The sequence below is a fragment of the Macaca thibetana genome, chromosome 8, assembly GCF_024542745.1.
Source record: "Macaca thibetana thibetana isolate TM-01 chromosome 8, ASM2454274v1, whole genome shotgun sequence".
Classification (NCBI taxonomy): domain Eukaryota; kingdom Metazoa; phylum Chordata; class Mammalia; order Primates; family Cercopithecidae; genus Macaca; species Macaca thibetana.
The window spans coordinates 78,352,415-78,377,575 of record NC_065585.1 but is presented as its reverse complement, the minus strand read 5'-3'; the positions used below and the strand labels follow the sequence as shown (position 1 = coordinate 78,377,575).

At 38.9% G+C, this 25,161-nt stretch overlaps 1 protein-coding gene and 1 long non-coding RNA gene across 2 annotated transcripts in view; one reads left to right on the top strand and one right to left on the bottom strand.

Moving 5' to 3' along the window:
• The window catches only part of LOC126961531 (uncharacterized), a 100,692-nt gene extending 78,288 nt beyond the window's left edge, over positions 1-22,404 (bottom strand). Inside the window, exon 1 of the long non-coding RNA XR_007728325.1 lies at positions 22,229-22,404. This is a non-coding gene — a long non-coding RNA (uncharacterized LOC126961531). The remainder of the gene's footprint in view (positions 1-22,228) is intronic.
• The window catches only part of VXN (vexin), a 965,102-nt gene that overhangs the window by 719,824 nt on the left and 220,117 nt on the right, over positions 1-25,161 (top strand). The gene's annotated exons all lie outside the window — the stretch shown is intronic.

The following is a 25,161-nucleotide window of genomic DNA, read 5'->3' as shown; positions in this document are numbered from 1 at the left end:
TCCAAAGGGAGAAGTCCTACAAAGAAAACTACAATTAAACACAGTAGAGCTACCTTTGCCTCTCTTTGAACCCCTTGCATTTTTTGGTTTCTGCATAACTGACAGCTGTGCATATGGAGAACTTAGCACAGAGAGCAATGTTAGCAATTGCTAACTAACATTGCTAAGGAGGACTTAGCAGTGTAAGTGCCAGAGAGCTGCTTCTTGTAGAATCAGAGAGCAGGTCAGCTGTACGATCCCCTGCTTGCAGCAGAGGCTGTGAAGGAAGAAGCCTCACATGCCCAGCCTGGCAAGCAGGGTGCAACTGCCCCCTCTCCCAACAAAAGACACCTGGCTATCACCAAATCACAACATCCCTGATTCCAACCAACTTGATAATTCAGACCTAAGCTATTTCTAGGAAGCTTGAGGTAAATTTATCAGACTGTTGCCAAAGTCTATGCTTTACTTATAGGCAGGAACATATGGGCTGATTGAACCATTTCCAGAAAGACAGTCTGGTCATTGGGAAATCTGACTGATGAGGGCTGGATGGGAGAAGTGACATCGTTGACAGGAAAAAGGAGAAACTTAAAGGAGCAGCAAGACTCTCCTCCTCATGGAGGAGAGTGATGGATCAGAGAGAGGCATCCCAAGAGTGACTGGAAACTTTCAGGAATGTCAGTGCCTTTAGAGTCATGGCTTTGTTTTTTAATTTTTAAATGCAAATTACAATTGCGATATATTTATGGGGTACAAGGTGATGTTTTGATATATGTGTACAATGTGGAATGACTAAATCAAGCTAATTAGTATCTCCATCACATCACATCCTTATTTTTAATGGTGAGAACGTTTGAAATTTACTGTCTTAGCAATTTTGAAATATGCAATACATTATTATTAACTTTAGCACCATGCTGTGCAATAGATCTCAAAAACTTATTCCTTCTGTCTACCTAAAACTTTGTGCTCTTTGACCATCTCCCCATGGATATAGATGCAAAAATTCTCCACAAAATACTAGCAAACCAAATTCAACAGCCATTAAAAGAATCACCCACCACGATCAAGTGGAATTTATTCTTAGGATGCAAGGATGGTGTTTTAAAGCCCTAGGCCTTGCTGAAGAGCACTTGAACTTGATTTGATAGAAACGGTATCTTCTTAGTTTTAGATTAAAATAATCTGCACAGTGATATTCATCTTATCCTGTTTATAACAGGGAAAAGTTGGCATTCTACATATGAGAGAACATAATTAAATAAAATAAGGAAACTTCACTCAATGGAATATTATGATGTAATCAAGCCAAGGATTGGAAAAGGAACATTATACAATGGAAAATGCTTAAGATGCAATGCTAAGTCAAAACGCGGAGGGAATCAAAGTGTGCATAATGTTTATTATGATTTCACATTTTTAAATAAAATTTAAGCCAAAAAGATATGGCCTGGGACAGTTCATGGCCTGGCAGTTCACCAAAGTACCAAATGGTAGATATGCTTAGATGGTAGGATTATAGACTTTTTTCTTCCTTCTGCATATCTGCATGTTTCAAATTTAATGAGCATGCACAGTTTTTAATGGATATATTCTATTAAAAAAATTACTTGAAAATATTAGTAAACTATCTCAATGGCCACACTATAAAAATCACAGGGAATCAAAATATGAAGGTAAGGAAACCACTCTATGAAACTAAACTATTCACCTGTTGGAAGGTGAAGGAAAGCAGAAAAGACTTACAAGTTAGCAGGGCAATTGCTCTCTGGAAGAAAAGAAAAACATGAGACTGATGCTTCAGACAGTACTCCTCTTCTGCTTTGCCACAAGGAAAAGGAGCAAACAATGCTTCTCTTCTGAGAACTAGAATCAGGTGAAAAGACTGTCCTTCGCCTGGTGCATTTTTTATTTTGATTCCCCTGGACTTACAAAGGTTTTCATACCCTTCCTGTTCTGAAACTCCCAGGAACTAGAGTCGGAACCCAGGCAGCACATATATCCTGAAACAACTGCAATTTCAAAAGAGGTTTGCAGTTCATTGGGAGAGTGTGTTACTGCAGATGTGAGCTCTCTGAGGTCAACTTTCTCTTATTCACTATAGCAAACCCAATGCCTAGCATGATGCTTGATTCCAAAGGATGTCTCAAAGCACGTTTGTTGAATGAATGTTTTTTTCCCCCAATATTTTCTCAGAATCAGGATTTGCCTAAGCAGAGACCGAAGTTCAAGGTTAGTGGAAAATTATATTTTATCCTACTTACGTATTTCGTTTTTTTTTTTTTAATATGCTATGGCAACATGTTATTTAGACAGATAATTTTACTATTTTAATTAGTTTAAAAATTGCTCCAATTAACATGTGGTGTTACCTTCAACATAGTTATTCACCCGTAGGAGAAAGAAGTTGAAGCCCGTCAGCGCCATCCACCTAGTGCAATTTATCTGGATTATAGACAGGCTGCAAAGAAGGACATCAACAGCCTCTGGGATACTACACTTGTAAACCCCAGCCTACCTCGTGATAACAATCGTTCCATTAACCCTAACCATTTCCGGGAAAGATGCCTGTGGGACTGCTGTTTGGCACTAGGGCTGGGAGGAAAACAGGAGCCGCCATGTTTAAACCTCAGAGCCGGTAGGTGGACCAGGAGATCTGGTGCCAGACAGCATCTCCCATGATGCCCTGCTCTGGGACTCTTCCCACAGGCACCACTGGAAGCCCAATTCAGTCAAAATTGCTTTTGTGTTAAACTGCTTTTGCTATCACCAGTTTACAACACGTCACTGGTTCTTGTGCTACACAAATTCAAAGATTTCACTGGCTTTTTCCTGTCCTGTCAGCTATCCAACTGTCTACCATCTCCACAGTGAAGGGCTCTGCAGCTCCTCGGAATGACTATAATAGTAAAAATGCTTTAAGTAAGTAAGGTCCTGTCAGGGTTCAAGGGCTTCCTCATTCAGTATCAGACCTTCACGTTAACCTTCACAGGGTCAGAATTGAGAAATGAAACAGAAAAACTTCTAAGGAAATGGATTGTTGAGTTTAGCAAGAAGAGCCACGTTAACAAAGTCAAGTGTGGCTTTTACACTGTGAAGAACTAATTCTTATCTCCTCTAAACCAAGAACAAGAAGAGCCTTGTTCAAGAGCAGTGCATCATGGGAGACACTGGCTGGCACCAGTTCTCCTAGTCCAGCCACCAGCCCTGAGATTTAAACAACTGAAACAAGAAGAGTTTCAGTTGAAACTTGAGGGATTTCATGTAGATTTCACTAGCCTTTGGTTCTGTGACGTTCTTTCCCTAGGATTCTCATCTTTATGAGAAGTTTTTAAACAATTCAGTCTGAATGCAGAAGATAGAGCCGATGGCCTTTAAGGACCTTCATCTTTAATATGATGGACAATTAAAGAGCTTCAAGAGGAAACTGTATCCTGTCTTTTGATGGTCATTTCAATTCTAACAAACATTTCTAAAACACCAGGCACATATTCTCATACAGATGATGGCCTGGCAGCATTCTCAACCATTTCAACCTACTGATTGATTTCTTCTCTTCCTTATTGATTACTGTCCACTTTTCCTCCAACTGGGGCTCTGGCCCTTTCATCCTATTCAGGTCCCTGTGCACTCACACTATTCCCTCTGCAATAAAGGAGGGTCTATTCTCGTTAAATTATACAGTCCCCTTAAAAAGGAAGATTATTAACCACTATGTCTTGGTCAACTTCTAACATGGGAAATTATTTTGTCTCCCTACAATTTCCCCTGTCTTTCTAATTAGAAATTCTATTTAATATCCCACTCAAAATAAAACCTGTTACAGAGGGGGCTGCCTCAGAGGGACCTGCCTTTTCCAGCACAGGGGAGGCAACATTTCCGAGATGCATGACTAATACTCCTGGGGCAGAGGCTGAGTACATTGGGATCCTTTGGGAGCAAAGGTACCTCCAAAAGATCAAATTAGTTTTCATTATATGCCTGAGGGAGGCAATCCCACAAGACAGACTTTTTTTCCCCTCCAGCATTTTGCAGCATCTTCTCAGATTAAGAATCAAGACAAGAACTGCTTGGTAATATTGTGTGGATGACGCATTACACGGGGCTGACTCTGTGACATCACGTCATCTTGTTCTGTTAGAGCAACTCGATGTGCCTTCCCTGTGCACCCAAGCTCTGTGAGTCACCGCGTGATATATGTCCAGGAAATGCAAAACGGTGCTGAAGACTAAAACGGTGCTAAAAACTCAGGATTAAAAAATTGAGGCTTCCGGCCTGGAAATGGAGAGTGAAAAAAGTAAACTCTGAGGCGGGGAGCAGGTCTTCATTTCCGTTTTTCTTTTCATTTGCCTCCCTCCTTATTTTTGGTGTTATTTAAGTATAGGATCCTCAAGGGATCATAGTTTATTAATAAGCACTGTAGATAGTAACTGTTTTTGAAGTTTTATTTGCCTCAAAAATGAAGTTTATTTTCACCCCACATCCTAAGAAGATTTGTTATCATAAAATGACTGAATATCTATGTGTAGATTATAGGATGAATGCTAAATACCATTGGCTAAATAAGCTCCATTCGTGCCTGGAGAGTCCTGTAATACAAAACAATCTCCATATATACAAATTTACAGCATATTTGAATGATGATAGAATGAACAAACTATCAAAAATAATCTAACAAAGACCTAATATAAATTTAGTCTTATCCGAATACTTTTAATAGAAAAAAATTATGTGCTGAACCGCAAACAGTGAAAATTCAAAGTTTAAAATCTTAGACCAAGCCAGGAGGATGACCTGAGCTCAGGAGTTTGAGACCAGCGTGGGCAACATCGTGAGACCTTGTCTCTATTAAAAAAAAAAAAAAAGAGTTTACAATATTTTCTTCTTCTGCCTCTGTCTTCTAAATTTCAGTAAATAAAAGAATTGGTGAACCTAAGATCCGGTGAGCCAAACTTGCAGAAAAAGACAGAAACAGTAGAGATTAATCAAGCCAAGATGTTAACAAGGATAGAATCTCTTTCTGTCACAGTTGACCTTTCCAACCTAGTGCATAATACTTCTCACTCCAGGATCTTAAGGCACTAGGACAGCCACACAAATTAGCAGGAGCCCAGACCTGTAGGGTTGAAAAGCAATCAGACAGAGTACATGATAAATACCACCCACTCCTCAAAACCACCATCCTTCTCCTGTTCGAAATATACTTTAATGGGCAGGGCAGCATCCTTCTGGGCTTTGAATGCTACAGGCCTGATTTAGACCAAAGTCTAAATCCAAAGAGATTTGGATTTAGATTTGGATTTTGGTTAAATCCAAAGAGGTCTGCCCATTAAGCTGCCACTGTGTTCCATGGAGAGTGAATTACTCAGGGTAGTCACTTCAGCAGGCAAAACACACTGGAACCATTATCGGGTTTGGAAGTCAGCAGACCGGGCAGAACCTGAAGGATCCTCTGTACCCAAACACTCTAATACACCCCAGAGGAACTTCCATTCTCTCTGCCCCACACTCCACTTGTCTGACAACATGGAGCAATGACCATCACTCAGGTACCCTGTACTGGGCTGGGGCTGAGCACCCAGTGGGGTTGCCAAAGAAACGTCATGTTATGAATGCACATGTGCCTTTACAACGCATTTTCTTTGGCTTGGCAGCTGAAGTGTGGTATGCACAGGTGGCAGGTGGTGGATGGCAGGTGGGAAACTAAGAACCAAATTTGCTTTTTCCCAATTTTCAGGGCCAGCCATGGGAAACATCACTAGTAGTCCCATATGAGTTCAAAGTGAGTGCCCTGGAGGAAATAGTAACTATTACAACTATAAAATAGGTTCTCAACATTTGGGAGTTATAATGATGTTCATCCAAGAGCTTAGACATCATGGCAATGGCATGGCCTAAAAATCAATGTACAAGACTAAATGATATGTGAAAAAGTCTGAGACAAGATGACTCCCAGGCCTGCAGGTTTAATTATAGCTTGATTGAAAGTAATTATTGTCTTAAAAAGCCATGTCAATCACAAAGATTGGTCAGTCATGGAAGGTATTGATGGTATTGATATTTATAAAAGGTAATTTAATCATTGCATAGATAGACATCACAGATACCTGGAAATGGAATGCCATAAACCCATGTTTTCTAAATGACCCTTGGCTAGAAAAGGTAACTGAAATCAGAGGCAATGATTCTTCCTTAGCTATTTTTTTCTTAATTTTGAGATAACTATAGATTCACATGAAGCAGTAAGAAACAATAGAGAATAATCCCACATACCCTCTACCCAGTGTCCCCCAATAGTAACATCATGCAAAACCATGGTGCAATATCATAACCAGAATATTGACACTGACAGGGTCAAGATAACGTCTTCACTACAAGGATCGCTCATGTTGCCCTCTTACAATCACATCCACTTCCTTCTCCCTTGTACCCTCCCTTAGCCCCTCCCACAGCCCCTCCCACCTCTGCCTCATTTACCCCTGGCAACCACACATCAGTTCTCCAGTTCTATAATTCTCTCATTTCAAAAATGTATATAAATAGAATCACACAGTATGTAATCCTTTGGATTTTTTTTCCACTCACAATAATTCACTGGACATTTATCCAAGTTGCTGCCTGTACCAGTAATTTGTTCTTTTTTACTGTGTAATAGTATGGATATACCACAGTTTGTTTAACTGCTCACCCATTGAAAGACATTTTTTATTATTTCCAATTTGGGGATATTATGAGTAAAGCTGCTATGCACAAACATTAAGAAGTTTTCATTTCTCTGGGGTAAATGCCCAAGTGTACAATTGCTGGGTCATAGGTAATTGCATGTTTAAGAAACTGCCAAACTTTTCCATAGGTTCTGTACCAGCTTACATTTTCACCAGCAATAGAATCCAGTTCTTTTCATCTTCTGCAGCATCTGGTATTGTCACTATTTTTTATTTTAGCCATTGTGATAGGTGTGTAGCAGTATCTCATTTTGGCTTTAATTTGCATTTCCCTAATACCTAATGACGTTGAACACATTTTTATGCATTTATTTTCCATCTGTATATCACTTCAGAGAAATGTCTTTTCATGTCTTTTGACTACTTTCTAGTAAGATTATTTGTTCTTTTATTATGCTATTGAGTTATGACAGTTGTTTATTTATTCTAATACTAGTGTTTTGTTGGATATATGGCTTGCAAATATATTCTCTCAGTCTGTAGCTTTTCTGTTATTGGCTTAACAGGGTCTTTCACAGAACAGAAGTTTCACATTTTAATCAAGTGCAATATATCAATTTTCATTTTATGGACCATGCTTTGGTGTCCAGCCTAAGAACACTTGGCCTACCCCTAGATTCTGAAAATCTTATCCTGTGTTTTTTCTATAAAAATCTTATCCTGTGTTTTTTTCTATAAGTTTTCTATAAGTTTTATAGTTTTGCATTTTACATTTAAGTTCACAATCCATTTTGAGTTAAACTTTGTATAAGCTATGAGGTTTAGATGGGGTTAATTTTACCTTTTGTCATAAAGTGTATTCTCCCTGCATTGAATTGCTGTGGTACCTTGGTCAAAACCAGTTGGGCATATTTGAAGGCGTCTTTTTCTGGGTCTTCTATTCTGTTCCATTGACCTATGGGTCTACTCCTCCCCTTCTGTTCCTCCATGAATACCAAGCAATCTTGATTACTGTTGTTACATAATTAGCCTTGAAGTTGGATAGCGATTTCTTTCACCTTATTCTTCTTTTTCAAAATTGTTTCAGCTATTCTAGTTCCTTTGTCTTTCCATATAAAGTTTAGAATAATCTTGTCTATATATTTTATGAAAAGTCTTGTAAGGATTTTGATAGGAACTGCATTAAACATGCACAGCAAATTGGAGAAGATTGACATGCTTTCCATGCTGAATTTTCTAATTCATGAACATGATATGTCCATTTATTTTGAGCTTTGATTTATCAGTGTTTTGTTTGTAGTTTGTGGAATAAAGTCCTGTTTATGTTTTGTTATATTTATGCTATTTTTTATTTGAGCAGTTGTAAATGACATTTTTCTTTTAATTTCAGCATACTTTTAGTGTTCATTACTAATATATAGAAAAATAATTAACTTTTCTATGTTGATCTTGTATCCTGTGACCTTGCTGAATTCAATTAATTGTTCTGTTCTATGAGTTGAGGCCTCCTCCTCCTCCTCCTCTTTCTCCTCCTCCTCCTCCTCCTTCTTCTTCTTCTCCTTCTCCTCCTCCTCCTGCTTCTTACGTAGGTTCATTGGGATTTTCCACATAAACTTTCATGTCATCTGCAAATAGGGACAGACATATTTCCTCATTTCCAGTATGTGTGTCTATTATTTCTTTTTCTTGCTTTGTTGCACCAGCTAGAACTTCCAACACTATGCTAAATAAGTGGTTAGAGCAGACATCTTTGCCTTGTTCCCATTTTTAAAGGGAGGCTTGTAGTCTTTTACCATTAAGCATGATATTAACTTTAGGATTTTGGTCAATTTACTTTATCAAGTTGAAGTTCTTTATTCTTATTTTTCTGAGAGATTTTTTGAACAAAAAAATGGGTGCTGATTTTTTTCAAAAAACCTTTTGCATTGATTGATATGATTATGTGATTTTTCTTCTTTAGCCTGATTCTATGGTGGATTACATTGTTTGACTTTCAAATGTTGAACCAGGTACGCATTCTTGAAATAGACCTTATTTGGTCATAGAGTATGATAATTCTTTTTATAGAATTCCAAATTATATTTGCCAATACTTTGTTAAGATTTTTGTGTCTATATCCACAAGGGATGTTGTATTCATCTGCAGTTTTTTCTTTTTTGTACTGTCTTTACCTGGTTTTGGTATCAAAGCAATATTGGTTTTTCATAAAATGTTAGAAGTGTTCCCTTCTCTTCTATTTTCTTGAAAAGATTGTGTAAAGTGGTGTTAGTTCTTCTTTAAACACTTGTTAGTAGTCTCTGATGAAAATTTCTAAGTCTGGAGATTTACTTAGGACTTTTTAAATGAATTTGAATTCCTGAATAATTACAGGGATACTCAAATGGTCTATTTAATTTGGGTGAGTTATGGTAGTTTGTGTTTTTCAAGGAATCGATCCATTTAATCTAAATTGTCAAATCATGCAGAGTTGCTCATAATATTCCCTTATTATCTATTTGATACCTGCAGGGTCTTTAGTGGTATCCCCTGTTTCATTCCTTATGTTGGTAATTTGCATATTATCTGTTTTTTTCTTCATCACAGTTGCTAGAAATTTGTCAATTTTGTTGAGCTTTTCAAAGAACTTTCTTTTTGTTCAATTGGTTTTCTCTATTTTTATTTTTAATTTCATTGATTTCTGCTCTTTATTATTTATTCTATTTTGTTTGTTTTGGATTTATTTTGCTCTTCATTTTCTAGATCCTTGAGGTGATAGCTTAGATTACTGATTTCAGACTTTTTCTCTTTTCTAATGAAAGCATTTAGTGCTATAAATTTCCCTCTCAACACTAATTTTTTATGTCCCACAAATTTTTATACATTGTACATTAATTTTCATGCAGTTCAATTGTTTTACTTCAATATAATATTTGACCCATGGATTATTTAGAAGTGTGTTATTTAGTTTCCAAGTGTTTAGAGATTTTGCTGTTGTCTTTCTTTTGGTGATTTCTGGTTTAATTTTATTGTGGTCAGAGAGCACATACTATAGAAGTTCTATTCTTTTAAATTTGTAAGTTCGTTTTATGGCCTAGCATATGGTCTACCTTGGTATATGTTTCAGATGCATTTAAAAAAATGTGTGTACTCCTGTGGTTGGGTGGAGCTTTCTGTAAATATCAATTAGATTCTGTTGGCCAATGATACTGTTGAGTTCTTCTATGTCCTTGCTAATTTTTTGTCTAGTTGTTCTATCAATGTTAATAGAGAAATATTGAAATCTTCAACTATAACTATGAATTTGTCTATTTCTCTTTTCAGTTCTATCAGTTTTCACTTCACATATTTTGCAGTTCTGTTGCTTGGTGTCTACACCTTCAGGATTACTATCTTTTCTTGGTAGATTGACCTTTTGTTATTATGTAATGTTCCTTCTCTGTAATTTTCTTTGCTCTGAAATCTACTTTATATGCTCTTAATATAGCCACTCCTGATTTATGTTGGTTAACATTTGCATGACATTATCTTTTTCCATCTTTTTACTTTCAACCTTTCTATATATATGTGAGGTGTATTTCTTATAGACAGCATATAGTTGGGTTGTTTCTTAATATACTCTGCCAATCTCTGTCTTTTAGTTGGTATATTTAAATGATTTACATTTAATGCAATTATTGATATGTTATGGTTTAAGTCTGCCATTTTATTTTTTGTTTTCATTTCAGTTTTTCATTTCTCTTTCTTTTTCCCATTTTCCTGTGGGTTACTTGAACATTTTTTAGAATTCCATTTAGATGTATATATATATATATTATCTCTGTGTCTGTGTGTGTGTCTGTGTGTGTATAGTTAAATGTATCTTTTTGTATAGTTTTTTTAGTGGTTGATTAGGTTTTACATTATATATTCATAATATATACCTCTACTGACACCATGGGGTTCAGAGACGTGGTCTCATCACCACTGAGGGTGATGAAAGTCCTGACTGTCTTCTAGGTTTCTTCTGACACCTGCCCAGGTGAAGTTCTCCTTGTTACAATCTGGTGAGGATGAGAGTCTTTGTCATAGTTTTTCTGTGGTGTTTAACTGGAATAGAGTAGTTTCCTAAAAGTTTTTTGTCTTGCTAAGATGCCCTGTTCCTGGTCCTTTGGCTAAAGAAAGCAGTTTTGTGTGTTGGGGCATGTGTGTGTGTGTGTGTGTGTGTGTGTGTGTGTGTGTCAGAGAGAGAGAGAGAGAGAGTGCACGCATGTGCACATGGTGTTTCCAGGTTGCCAGCTTGTTAAAGTCTGAGACTTAGGCCAAAAAAAAATCCAAAGAACCCACCGCTATGTTGTTTCTTGGGTTCTGAGATCTCTAACTGATCTGCCTTCTTCTTCCATATTTCAGAATCTTCTTATGTTAATTTTATGAACACTGTCTAGGGTTTTTCAGTTGTATTTAGCAGAAAGAATAGGGAAAAGTATGTCAACTCCATCTTCCCAGAAGAAGAAATGCTTCTCCTTTAGCTACTTCATGAAGAATATTTAAAGAAATAGAAAGACGATTGGCACAGGTGTTTTAAAAAGACAAAGCACCACTTAGTCATTATATTGGCAGGTGAATAATATACTAATTATCATAAAATTCAAGTTTAATCTGTATTTATTCTGATATGTAGCATCAGGAAATTGGGTTTCTTTTTAAGGCAAAGACAAGCTTTCTTGTTGAATAGTTTGTTTCAATATTTAAAAACTTGTTGAATTCTAATCCTGACATCATAAATATTGTTATATGAAAGTCCATTTGCACTAGCTTGCTAGTAAATGCTTATATTTGTGGCAAGTTACAGATAAAACAAGTCTCAGATTAAATTTTGCCACAAATATAAGCATTTATTAGCAGCTAGCACAAAGCGATTGTTTTTTAGCTGGAAGAAGTCCTAGGCTCCGTCTTTTTAAGTGTTCCGACTATACCTTGCAATTTTTAAAATATCAATAAAAACGTGAATTCCAGAAGCAAAATTTGGTTAACCTCTCCATCAGTATCAAGTGACCAGAATCTTCTAAATGTGGGAATTTAAGAGCATGTCGTATTCAAATCTCAAGCACCAACGCCATATGTAAAGGGAGATGGGCTTCCTAGCTTCTTACTCTCTTTTGTGCAGAGTGGGAAAGCATCTTTAAAATATTTTGGTCAGTCCATATATCTTAAACACCAATAATTTTAGGGAAAGATAAACAATTTCTAAAAGCCATTGTACAAAATAGCAAACCACTAATTATTACCCCATTTACAATGTTAACAAAATGTCTGGTCCCAGAAGTAAGTTCAAGAGATCTGTTGTACACGATGATGACTACAGTTAACAACATGAATATTGTTTACGTGGCAATTTCTGAAAGTAAATTTTAAGTGTTCTGACTACATAAAGTGTTACGTAAGGTAATACATATGTTAATTAGCATAATTTAGCCATTCTACAATATCTACATATGTCAAAATATCATGTTATACATAGTAAACATATACCATTTTTCTTTTCAATGAAAAAAATTAAAAATAATAAGATAAAATAAAAATGTCTGTAGAGTATGTTGTCTGGTTAAATATAAACTAACCATCCCTGGAAACACACATTTTACTTGGGGCGAATGACTGCCCAAATTTGAGTGGAGTCCAAACAATTCAAATGCATGTACATATATAACATGTATATGTTGAGGTATTTAAAACATAATTATTGACCCCCTAATTCAACATTGTTTTAAATAACTTATTATTCTTGTTTTCAACAACCCACTTGGAAGAAGCAACATATTCACATGAGGAATGATCCATACGACTCCTCCACACCAAAAATTGTGAAGCACATTACTATCATATTTGTATGCTATTGAAAATCTTTCTGCCCTCTCTCTCTCTCTCTCCCCCACACACACCATTTTTGTTTTGTTTTGTTTTAAGACACGGTCTCGCTCTGTTGCCCAGGCTGGTAACAATCATAGTTGCCCAGGTGGCACAATCATAGCTCAAGGTAATTTCAAACTCCTGAGCTCAAGTGATGAACCTGCCTCAGTAGCTGGGACTACAAGTAGTGAGGACTACAGGTGCATGCCATCATACATGGCTAATTTTTGCATATTTTGCAGTGACGGGGTTTCACCATGTTGCCCAGGCTGGTCTCGAACTCCTGGTCTCCAGCAATCCTCCTGTCTCAGTCTCCCAAAGCACTGGGATTACAGGCGTGAGCCACTGTACCCTGCACCCAGTCCCTTTTCTCATTTTTTCATAAAAACATCCACTAGCGTCACTCTAAGCGCTAAACTGACTCATAGACTGCAGAGTCAATCTCAGAGGTGGGAAAGGACAAGAGGAAGGTAGTAGTGAACAAAGCATTTTACCCTTTCCAGCAACGCAGTAGCTGGTGGCCACCTTGTGTTATAGAGTCACCTCTTATAAGCCCCTGGTTCTCTGTAAGCTTCTGAAAGTCAGTGCTTTTCTGAAGCTTATGTTAGGGTGGAATACACAGAGCATTCTTTAGAATGGCTATTTTCAGACTTAAAAAAAATTCTATTCTAATAGAATAGAGAAAGGGGTTGTTAAAGCCCACCCATAAGCCTACCACTATCCAGGCCCCTCCCCATGTGCTATAGGCTAAACAGTTGTATTTCCCCCAAATTCATAAGTTGAAACCTAATCACACAATGTGATGCTATTTGGAGGTGGGGCTTTCGGGGGTTGAGTAGGGCATGAGGGTAGAGCCCTTGTCAGTGGGATTAGTGCCCTTATGATAAAGAGATCCCAGAGAGCTCTCTCACCTCTTCCACCACATGAAGTTAAAGCGAGATGACAGCCATCTATGAACCAGAGCAGGCCCTCCCCAGACACTGAAAATGCACCTTGATCATAGATATCCCAGCCTTCAGAACTGTGAAAAATAAATTTCTGCTATTTATAAGCCACTCAGTTTATGGTATTCTGTTATAGGAGCCCAAATGCACTAAGACACCAGGAAAGTGGTCCTTAAAATGTGGGTGCTGTCACACATTTACCAAGTCAAAATCTCTAGATTTAAGATCTAGAGCCAGCATATTTGTCAAGTTTCCAGGTCACTTGAGAAACCTCACCCTTCAGGTCTGTGGATCATGGTTTGAAAATCACTGTTACAAAATTAGTTTAATAATTAATACAACACAGAGAAAAAAATCAAATCTTTATGGGAAATATTAAATAGAAGCAGAACAACCAAAAGTTCCAGTCACCGTGAACAATTAAAGGGCAGCCACCACAGACAGCATCCTTGGAGCCCAGAGCAGCCCCAAGCCCAGCCCCAGGTGCCTTCCTGACACTTGCTTCGCTGAGTTAAGAAGTGAATAGTAATACAGGAAATGGTAGGAGTATTTGTCCTTTCAAACTCCTTTCTTTACGAAATAACCTTTTTTTTAAAAAAAGTAACTAACAAAGTCTTATTGAAATATTTTATTATGGATACTTGGCATTTAAAGGGAAATCTATTAGTCAAGCAATGGCATTAATAAAAGGCATTCCTTCTGAAGTTGACAACAATTATTCAATGGATCAGCACCATCAGCTAACATCGATCACTGCCAGGACATGGATAGCATTCCAATCAGAGCACAGAAAGGGGGGTGTTTGGAGGAGTGTACTGTGTAAACCAAATACAAGTAAACAATTACCTATGTTCTCGCACCTGTAATCCCTGCGCTTTGGGAGGCTGAGGTGGGCAGATCATGAAGTCAGGAGATTGAGACCATCCTGGCCAAATGCTGAAACCCTGTCTCTACTAAAAATACAAAAATTAGCTGGGTATGGTGGTGCACACTGTAATCTCAGCTACTCGGGAGGCTGAGGCAGGAGAATGGCTTGAACTTAGGAGGCGGAGGTTGCAGTGAGCCGAGATGGCGCCACTGCACTCCAACCTGACGAAAGAGTGAGACTCCATCTAAAACAAACAAAAACAAAGCAGTGTGTCACCTCCATTTTACAGATGAGTAAAGCACCGTACAGGGAAGTTAATGCTAAAGTATTGTCAACAGGTAATGTTAACGTTAAGTCGATTTTACATAAACTAGCCATGTCTTCAATAAGTTTTCCTCCTTTTTGCATCACTTTGCTTGTATGCAGGGATTTAACAATTTGGCATATAAAAACATAGGAATATTTAATCATACACTTAATTCTAAAAATAAACCAGAATGTCCAGGAAAGGAATAAATTTTAAAATATACATTTTCAAAGAATATTTAGTGGAATGAGGAAATTTCTTGACACAAGCATAAGTAACAAAAAAGCAAAGATTATAAAACTATATTTTCAATTTCAGCATAATTCATTTGATCCCAATTTTGTAAAAATGAGCACATGTTTATGTAGCAACATGTTGAAAAAAGACTGGTAGGAAATATACCAAAACTGTTAACAGTACTTGATTTGGGGTATTGAGAGTAGGGTTTTTTCTTCACACATTTTTTGTTTCAAAATTATCTATAATAAATGGATATTCATTGTATAATTAGAAAAAATGTAATGTGTTTTAAATGACCAAGCTTCTATTCTTTGAAATAATTCTAGTATCCTGTCCACTTATTTATACATGATTCATGTCCCATGCCGCAATAAAACTACCCCCAACTCATTTCAAAATTTCCTCCAAGCACAAGGACATTAACCCCAAAATTAAACAAATTGAAGCTTTAAAATTCTATAATCCTTGGCCTCTATATGTATTGCCACATTTACTTCATACATAGTGAAGATACAGAAAAATACGGAGTTTTACCACAGACTGGTGTATCTGCCATGTTGTCATTCACATTCTGTTGCATTAACTTTAGGCTTTATAAAGGAATATTTCAAATATTGACTATTGAGATTTCACCTGTTAGAGAGGCATTACTTGGGGATATAAATCATACATACATCCTGTTCCTAATTAAGGAGGAAGACTGTCACATGTCATTGGAGACAACAGAATGAACAGCTGCTTCTGCAATGTCAGCTCTTGTATCAGTCAAAACGTTGCTTAGAAACGCTTGTGAGGATTAAGATGAAGTTATATATACTGTTATATATACCTCAGTCTCTGGGGCTGAGGACAGCCACCAGACATACCTGTACAAGACAAGGAAGTTTGCGACATTAAATCTTTATTTCAATGGCACACTGTCCATGGAGGATAGACATATGCAAACCTACCCAAAAAGTCCAAGAAAACTGAGAGGCTGAAGAAAGCAGCTGATAAGTCCAGTTTCTCCAAAAGAAACTTTTAATAAGGACTTACAAACAGAAGCCCTGTCTGTGTCTTCAGCAGTTGCAAGACAAGAGGGTGGTTTGTTTTTTGCTGTTTTTGTTTTTTGTTTTTGTTTTTGTTTTTGTTTTTTTTGAGACTGAGTTTCACACCTGTTGCCCAGGCTGGAGTGCAATGGCATGATCTCAGCTCACTGCAACCTCCACCTCCCAGGTTCAAGCGATTCTGTTGCCTCAGCCTCCCAAGTAGCTGGGATTACAGGCATGTGCCACTATGCCCAGCTAATTTTGTATTTTTAGTAGAGATGGGGTTTCACCATATTGGTCGGTCTGATCTCGAACTCCTGACCTCAGGTGATCCCCCTGCCTCAGCCTCCCAAAGTGCTAGGATTACAGGTGTGAGCCACTGCGCCCGGCAAGAGGATGGATTCCAGTGCCATTACCTCCCAGACACAGAGCTTATATACCACAGGGAAAGGGTGCATATGATTCAGAAGGGAATTGTCGGACAACTGAAGTATGATAATCTCAAGGTTGTTTAGACTTAAGGACAGGAATCGTGGCAAGTATGTGCTCTTACACAAGGGACAATAGATAAACCGGAAATCTTAGAGGGCTTCCTAGAACAGGGTTAATCAGGTGGGTTAGCAACCAAGATGGAATTGTTTTAGCTTCCACAAATATATAGCAAAGAGAGGGCTTGGACCTCATGAAGGGAAATGAAAAAGTAATTCAAGTTCCAGAATTGCTGTATAGGAGAGGTTTGTGGGTGGGAATCTCATCAGGACCAAAAGCACCTTGTCCTGAAGCTACAGTCAAACAGTCCTGGTTTAAGTTCCAATTATCGCACTACTTACCTCTGTAACTATTGATGAACCATGTAACTTCTTTGATCCTTGTTTTCTTCATTTGTGGAAGGAGAATTGAAATATCCAAATAAATAGGATGAGTATGGATTTATGTCATTATTGCAGGAGTGGGTTTGTTTAAAAAGTGAGTTTGGCCCCTTTTTGTCCTCTCACACATTCTCTCACCATGTAATGTCTTCTGCCATGTTACGACACAGTACAAAGGCCAGATGTAGCCCCTCGATCTTGGACTTCCCAGCCTCCAGAACCATAAATCATGTACTTTTTTTTTTTCCTGTGGAATACCACAACATACCAGTCTGTGATATTCTGTTACAACAGCATAAAATGGATCAAGACAACTGATTAGTGGGATGCATATCAATTTAGTGTGTTGTGATTAGCATTTTTAAAGTGAAAAGTAATGGACTAATTGGAGTTCATCAAATGCAGTAAAGGTAAATTTCATGAAATTCTTGTTTCAATGTTATACATAGGCATACATTGGTATATGTATACTGGATTGTGATGTAAAATGTGTTTCTTCCTGAGTCAAGGTCAAAAAACTATGAAAACTTCTTTAGAGAAAACTAGATTTCAAAGTCCCCATCCAAAGGCTCACATCACAATGATTCAGAGTTTGAAGGGAATAGAATAAGAACTCATTAGAAATAGTAAGGACAGGATCTCAAGTGATTGCTGGGCCAGCCTTGAGTGTGTCCACACTCTGCTGGACCTGCTGATAATTTGTAGTGAGCCAGGTTGGCTTATCACTGGCAAAACAAACCCTCAGATTGAAGAGATTTGGTTTCCAGGAATCTGGGTGATAGTGGCTTCCTTCATATTTTCCAGGAAAACCACTAGCCCCCTCAACTGGGGTGCCCCACATTTTGTTCACCTCTTGCTCTGTGGCACTCTTCACCTGGGACCTGATTTCTTACCTCCCTCCTGCCATAACACACCCGGTGTTGGGCCTTGTTCTCACTCTTCCCTGCCTGAGCTCACTCAGTTCTGTGGACTTGGCTGCTCTGCCTCCAGCTTCCCCATAGTTTCTACTCTGTGCCTCCAAGTCCCCAACCCCATTACATTCTCTGGCCCAGGCCCAACACTTTGCCACCCCCTCACATCCCATAATCTGCCCCAAAATTAAATTGATTTTCCCAGCTCAACTCACGGAATGAGAAAAGATGAAACTCCTCTCCAACATGAAAACCTTTCAATAGTTTCCTCATGTTTACATTTAACTTACCTTGTGTGTCTTCACTTATCACCAGAACAGACCAACAAGATGGAGCATTACCAGAAACCCGCTTCTTGTGGCACTGGCCTTCTAATATTGCCACCAGCAGCAGACCAGGAGTTCCACTCTTTGTAGTACCTCCCAGCTTATCTGTGCCCACCAGAATCTTAGGCATGATTGGGCAGGGCCTTGCTGAGGTCCCAACAGCCTGTGTCTACCACTGTCATGTGGGAAATTATCTGGATGTATTATAGGCTCCAAATATACTACCAGGATATCATGGGATTGTTTATGAAAATTAATTTATAACACACAGTGAGAAAGAAGGGGAAAGAGACCACAATAAGTTAACACACTCAGGGATGGGTATTAGAGAGGATAGGATGACCTTACTGCTTGAATCCTGGAGGTTAGCAGTGTTCATTTGTTGTCTCTCTCTCTCTCTCTCTCTCTCTCTCTCTCTCTCTCTCTCTCTCTCTCTCACACACACACACACACACACCCCCCACATATACATCATTAGCCTTTCCTACTGATGGCATGGTTACAAGGACTAGAATGGAGATTTGAGCAGGAGGACTCATGGATGGAAGTTTCCCTGGGCCAATGACACACAATTGGCTGCATTAAAGAGATTTAGCTGCTGCTCACCATTTAGCTGATGAACCAACCTAGGTTTATTTGTGTTTCTTGGGCAAATGGCACATGGGCAGAATGGGTGCTAAGAATTAGGACCTCATGAATATTATGTGTTCATCAAATGTAACCTGAATACATGTGCTTTTTTATATTTAGAATCTCATATGTCACACATATGTAGTGTATAATGAATATTTAGAGTCTGTAGCCTCATGAATATTAGGGATCTTTTGGTCTTTTTAGCCCTTCTTATCTCTGTTTAGCCCACACATGCTCTACCAACTGACTGCTAATCTATGTCTAACATCCTGTAAAATGTGTCACCTATGGTTTATAAACATATTCGTCTTTTACAATAGAATTGAATATTCTCAAAAGCAAACACACATTGTAACCACATTGCCCCTAATTGCCACCTAGTAATTCTGATCAAAGAAAGAAATGAGTTTAAGCCAACAGAATTTATCTGCATAGACACAGCGAACTGGCCTGGCATCCAGGGCAAGTCAGCTGGGTTTAAACCTCTATGAGCTGTGTGACATAAGTCAAGTCACTTAACCTCCATATGTTTCAGTTTTCTCAGTCATAAAATGAAGATAAGAATGCTATCTACCACCTAGGGCTGTTATGAAAATTAAATGAAATAATCTTGGTGAAGTACTTAAAATAGTGCCCACAACATAGTAAATGTCATTTAAGGGATACTATTATTGTTTTCCATAGATCCCTCACATAGTCACCTGAGAATATCCCTTCACCTAAGCCATCATCTTGACTTGATGTCATCTCTAGGTCTGGAATCTACTTCCATCCCCTTTAAGAAAGTTAGGATGGTGCTTGTCTTATCTCGGGTCGTGTTTATAAGGCAAGATAAATGTAAATACGACACAATTGTAGTACAATGAGGTCAGCCAATGAAAGGACAATGCAGTGTTATAATTTCCAGATTCCTCCCCTATTGTTTCTCCTGTGACACACTACAAATTTCCACAACTTTACCCTTCTCTATAGAACTCACAATTTCCATTTTCTATAGAACTGATTTCACTGATTTCTCTATAGTTTTCTGTTCTTTTCCTTTCCCTATTCAGTTTAAAGCTGTTAGCTAGCTTCTAAGCAAATGAAATTCACCCCTCCATCCACTCTCTACTCTCAGGCAAAAATGCATCATCCTGGTGTCTTAAACTAGGGTTCACACATCCAAACCCCACTTGTCAACACTACCTGCATAGCCAGTCACTTCCCTCTGAGATCTTCCTCTATCATCCAAGTCTCTTCCAAAGGTAAAAAGGATGACTAATTATAGTAGTCACTATCTTAGTCCATTTTGTGCTGCTATAACAGAATACCACAGACTGGGTAATTTACAAGCAGTAGAAATGTATTTCTTATTATTCTAGAGGCTGGGAAGTCCAATAACATGGTGCTGACATCTGGCGAGGTCTTCTTGCTGCATCATAACATGGCAGGAGGCATCACACAGTGGAAGGGCAAAGAGGGCAAGAGGGAGCAAGAGATAGAATTTGCAGCCTCATGCCCCTTTATAATTGCTATTAATCCACTAATCAGGGTGGAGCCATCATGACCGAATTGCCTGTTAATGGTCTCACCTCTTAATACTGTTACAATGACAATTAAATTTCAACATGAGTTTTGGAGGGGACATTTAAACCATAGCAGTAACTATTTGCTGAATGCTTGCTATGTGACAGAGAATATGTTCAGGACTTTCCACTCTTGATCTCTGATCCTGGCACCACAGGCATTATTGTTAGCCCCTATGGGCTTTCTGAATAAGTGTCCCTCATAAACTCAGAGACGGGAAAAATTAAAATATATTCAGAATTGAACTGTAAAATCAATACATAATAAATCAGAGATATGCTGTCACCTTCAAAACCCAGAAAGTGAGGAGTCTTGCATTAATTGATTAAAATCATATAAAATGTGCAAAGTTATCTAATGAAAGAATGTGGCACAAAAGTTGTAGTAAAAAGAAGTCAGCCTCTGTTGATTGTCTCAACTCCCTACTCCCTTGTCACTTTTCACTATATGGGATAGAAACGCCAAACACTTGCCTTCCCAGCCTTCCTTGCAGCTAGTGGAGGGGATATAAGGAGGCATATAAGAGGGTCGCCTAAGGGGTCCTCGTAATACAATTCTGGTCAGTGGGAAACAAGCGGAAGTCTGCTGGGGTTGTCCAAGGTAGTTTTTTCTTTTCTCATAAAAGGGACAGATAAGTATGGTGCTACTCCCATCTTTTACTGCCTTGAATGAGGGATGTAAAGGCTGCAGCCAAAAGAATATGACATTCAGATTCAAACTAATCTTAGTTCAAATCTCAGTTCTCCCAGTTACTGGATATATGATATTGGGCAAATTCCCTAATATGCTTCATGTGTCAAACGGGTTTAAAAATACCTATAGGTGTTCCAATGAGTAGGGAATGGTACATCACATGTTCATATGCTTGAGTCCTCAGCTGACACAGTAACTTCAAGTGGCACTTCCTTTCCCTTTATGTCTGTTGATGACCTATAAATTACCAAGAAAGTACCCTAATCTCCCGCTGGAACATCATCTGTCTGCCTCAGGGACAGGTAGTCCCACCTGTCCCACCCCCATCCGTCCCAACTTAAAACAGAAAAGGAAGGAGCATCCAGGCAGGGTTGATAGCTGCATTAAACTGTCAAAGGAGTAAGGAAAGAGCAGAAAAAGCCTGAAACAAGTTAAATTCCATCTAATATCATATTATAGGCCTAAAGCCTAGGATAGTGCAGTCACTGGGCTCAATAAACGTTTGTTCAATAAATCAATCAATCATACATGGAAAGGACTTCTTCTGTACACATTTTCACACCAGCCCAGGAGAAGAGGAAAATCAGAAGTGAAGAAGAAAGTTCTCCCTTAAAAGTGTGCTGGAGAGAAGAAGGATGGGCCAATAATTATTAGGTAATCCTAATATTCTGGAATAATCTTCTGTTACATGTCAGCATGCATGCCCTTCACTAATTTTTATCAGTTTACCAAAATCTTGAATTTCCTTATTTCCATTTGATATTACTCCTCTTATTTTATCTTGTATTTCTTCAGAATTCTGACACACTGAGCTACTAAGAAGCAACTTTCCTCAAGGTTGGTGGCATCCATTCAACTTTTAACAAGAAGATTAATGCAGCAGAGTCCCAGTGTCTGCTGGAATCATGCTCTCTGTTTCCCTACCTCTTAGTGGCCTTGGGTTTCCAAGTGAGGTTTTCCTTCTGGGCTCCCCTTGCCAAGTGGCTTGTTAGGCTGCCTTGGCAATCTGGGCTTCTCATCCAGGCATCCCAGCACCACTTACAGCTTTCCATCCCTGCTTCTGCTATCTTGGGATATGCCATTGCTGCTGCCAGGACAGCCAGTTGCTATTGCCAGCAATTTACCAGCAATCAGCAGCAATTAGCAGCAGTGTAAGTTAGCACTTACATTAGAAACCACTCCACAAACTCAGAGAGAAAAACGTCTGAGATTTAGAGAATGGCTTACCTCTTCCCATCCTCCAGTAGCAGAGAAAAACCTCACACCTACCTCCCCAGAATAAAGAGCCTGCCTGTGTATGCTAGATCTTGCAAACTCACAAGGAGTCATACCTTCTTGGGGGCTTGCAATATATCTTTCTGGAGCTCCCTTCTTTATACGTGGTTTAGCATATTAGGTATAGCCAGGTGGCAAGTGGCTAGTTTCATGCTGTCCTCGGTGGTGAAGGCTCAGAAGCCATTCCCTCTGAGCTCTTTCCATTAGGAAAGTAGCACTCAGGGGCTTTCCAGGAGCTGTGAAAGGAAAGACAGTGTCATCTCTTGGAAATAACTAATCAGCAATCTATCTACATATCATTAAACAAACATCTATTGAGCCTCTTCTATGTTTCAGGTACAGTGCAGGCACTGGTATTCAGAGTTGAGGAGCTCACAGCCTGGAAAAAGAGAGATCTTAGTAGACAGTTACAATACAGTGCAATAAACACTGTGATAGCAGGAGGCATTGGGTGCTGGGGAAGCTTATAAGACAGCATCCAAGAAAATCTTCAGAAGTTGATGCTCAAATTGAGCCTTAAAAATAATAGGATTTATCAGGGTAAAGAGAGCAGGGGGCACATCATGTGCAGATGATCTCAGACAAAAAAAAAAAGAACCTGGGGTATTTGGAGAATTGTGCTTTCAGTTCAGCCAGTAGGTCAGGAAATAGGATGGGCAGAAAGAGGCAAGAGGTGACACAAAAGGAGAGTCAATGGAAGCAAAGGACGAGGATTTTGGTGAATTCTAAGGTTCTTTCAACCACTATCTCTATTATCTTGAAAATGAGCTATGGAAGAGTAAGTAAGCTAAAGCCCAGGGAGATCAAATGACTAGGTCAATGTCACACTAATAGTAAGTTAGGATAAGAGACAGCACAACGAGATGATGGGATGATAGTAGCTCATATATGTGTAATATTTTACAGTCACCAAGCTCCTTCACTCATCACATTTCAACAACATAGAGGAATGTAAACAAATCAAAAGACCTAGGTTGTAAACATGTCGGAACCACTGCCTGACTGTAAGTCCTTCACGGCTCTGGCTCTCACTTCTATCAGTATATGATGAAGAGGCTGGCTCACTAATTCTCCTTCTGGTGCTAACAGTTTATATTTTTAGAATCTGATACTAAAGAGCTTTTCCTGCCACGTTCCTGCCACCTATCAAAAGGTGACTTCTCCTACAAGGACCTAAAGTTATGATTTTCTGAAGGTTTTCAGGACAAAGCTAACTCACATTTCTAATCAAAATCCATTTCCCACTTAAACCCACCGGTCACAATCTAACATCATTGTGATGGCTAATTTTAATGTGTCGACTTGACTAGGCCAGAGGGTGCCCAGATATTTGGTTTGGCATTATTCTGGATGTGTCTGTGAGGGTGTTTCTGGATGAGATTGACATTTAAACTGGTAGACGGAGTAAAGCAGACTGCCTTCCCCGGTGTGGATGGGCCTTACCCAGTTTGTTGGAGGCCTGAATGGAACAAAGTTGAAGGAAGAGAGAATTTTTGTCTCTATTCCTGTCTCCCAGCAGGGATATTTGTCTTCTCCTGACTTCAGACTCAGACTCAGACTAGAACTTACACCATTGACTCTACTGGTTCTCAGGCCTTCAGACTCAAACTGGAACCCAGGTTATCCTGGGTTTCCAGCTTGCAAGCTGTAGATCTTTGAACTTCTCCACCTCCATAACCACATGAGCCAATTCCTTATAATAGAGGGACAGATCAAGAGATGGAGATGAAGATACTAGAGACAGAGATTAGACATAGAGACAGAGTTATATTGCCTATTATTTCTATGTCTCTGGAAAGCTCTTGCTAATACAATCACCCTTATCAAAACTTTCTGCAATTAAGCCAAAAAACAAGGTGCATTCATAATTTCCAGAAACTCCTCTGATCCCAAAGGAAGCATTATCTCACTCCAAACAAATTACTTCATGATATGAAACCAAAGGCCCAAAATGATGCTTTTCTTTTTTAGTTTAGATTTGGGCACTGAACATCTACAAGGACTTTCCATAATAAAGAAATAAAAACATTGTGCTTTTGCCTTTCTTATCATTTATTATTAAAAACATTTACAAGAGAGCAGGCTCACATTCCTTAGGAATCCATCCAGTCCTGCTGGTAATTCTCATTATGAGGTCAGGAGCACGATACTAGAGGCCCTTCATCTTGCCCTGAATGGAACAAAGGCTATCACCTCCGTAGGATTAAAGATGCAGGCAGGAACTACTCAGCAGGAGCAAAAGGATTCCTCAGCAGCCGAGACTATGTTTCATGCAAATGTTTTGAGACACAGGGGAAAAGAAAAACAGAAAATGTAACTAGCTAAGTTTTCAACACTGGTATTCATTTTAAAAATAAGGGTTATGTGCTTCAAGGGACTGTACTCCAGGGTGGGATCTAAACATGAAAAAACTCAGCCCTTGTCCTCAAGGAGGGTATTAGTCCATTTTCACAGTGCTATAAAGAACTGCCCAAGATTGGATAATATATAAAGGAAAGAGGTTTCATTGACTCACAGTTCAGCATGCCTGGGGAGGCCTTAGAAAACTTACAATCATGGTGGAAGGCGAAGGGGAAGCAAGGCACTTTCTTCACAAGGCAGCAGGAAGGAGAATGAATGCAGGACGAACTACCAAATACTTACAAAACCACCGGATCTCGTGAGATCTCACTCACTAGCATGAGAACAGCATGGGGGAAACTACCCCCATGATCCAATTACCTCCACCTGGTCTCTCCCTTGACACACGGGGATTATGGGGATTATAAATCAAGATGAGATTTGGGTGGGGACACAAAGCCTAACCATATCAAGGAACTTGCAGTTGAACAGGGAAGATTAACAACAAAAATAGAAGCCAGAAGGAGAGAGGTGCCACGAAATCAGAGTGAGCTGAGTTCAGAGAGGAGAGAAATCCCATCAGCCTGTGTGATCAGTGACAGCTGCTGCAAATGGGGCAGGGCAGGACTTCAGCAGGAGGTGAGGGTAC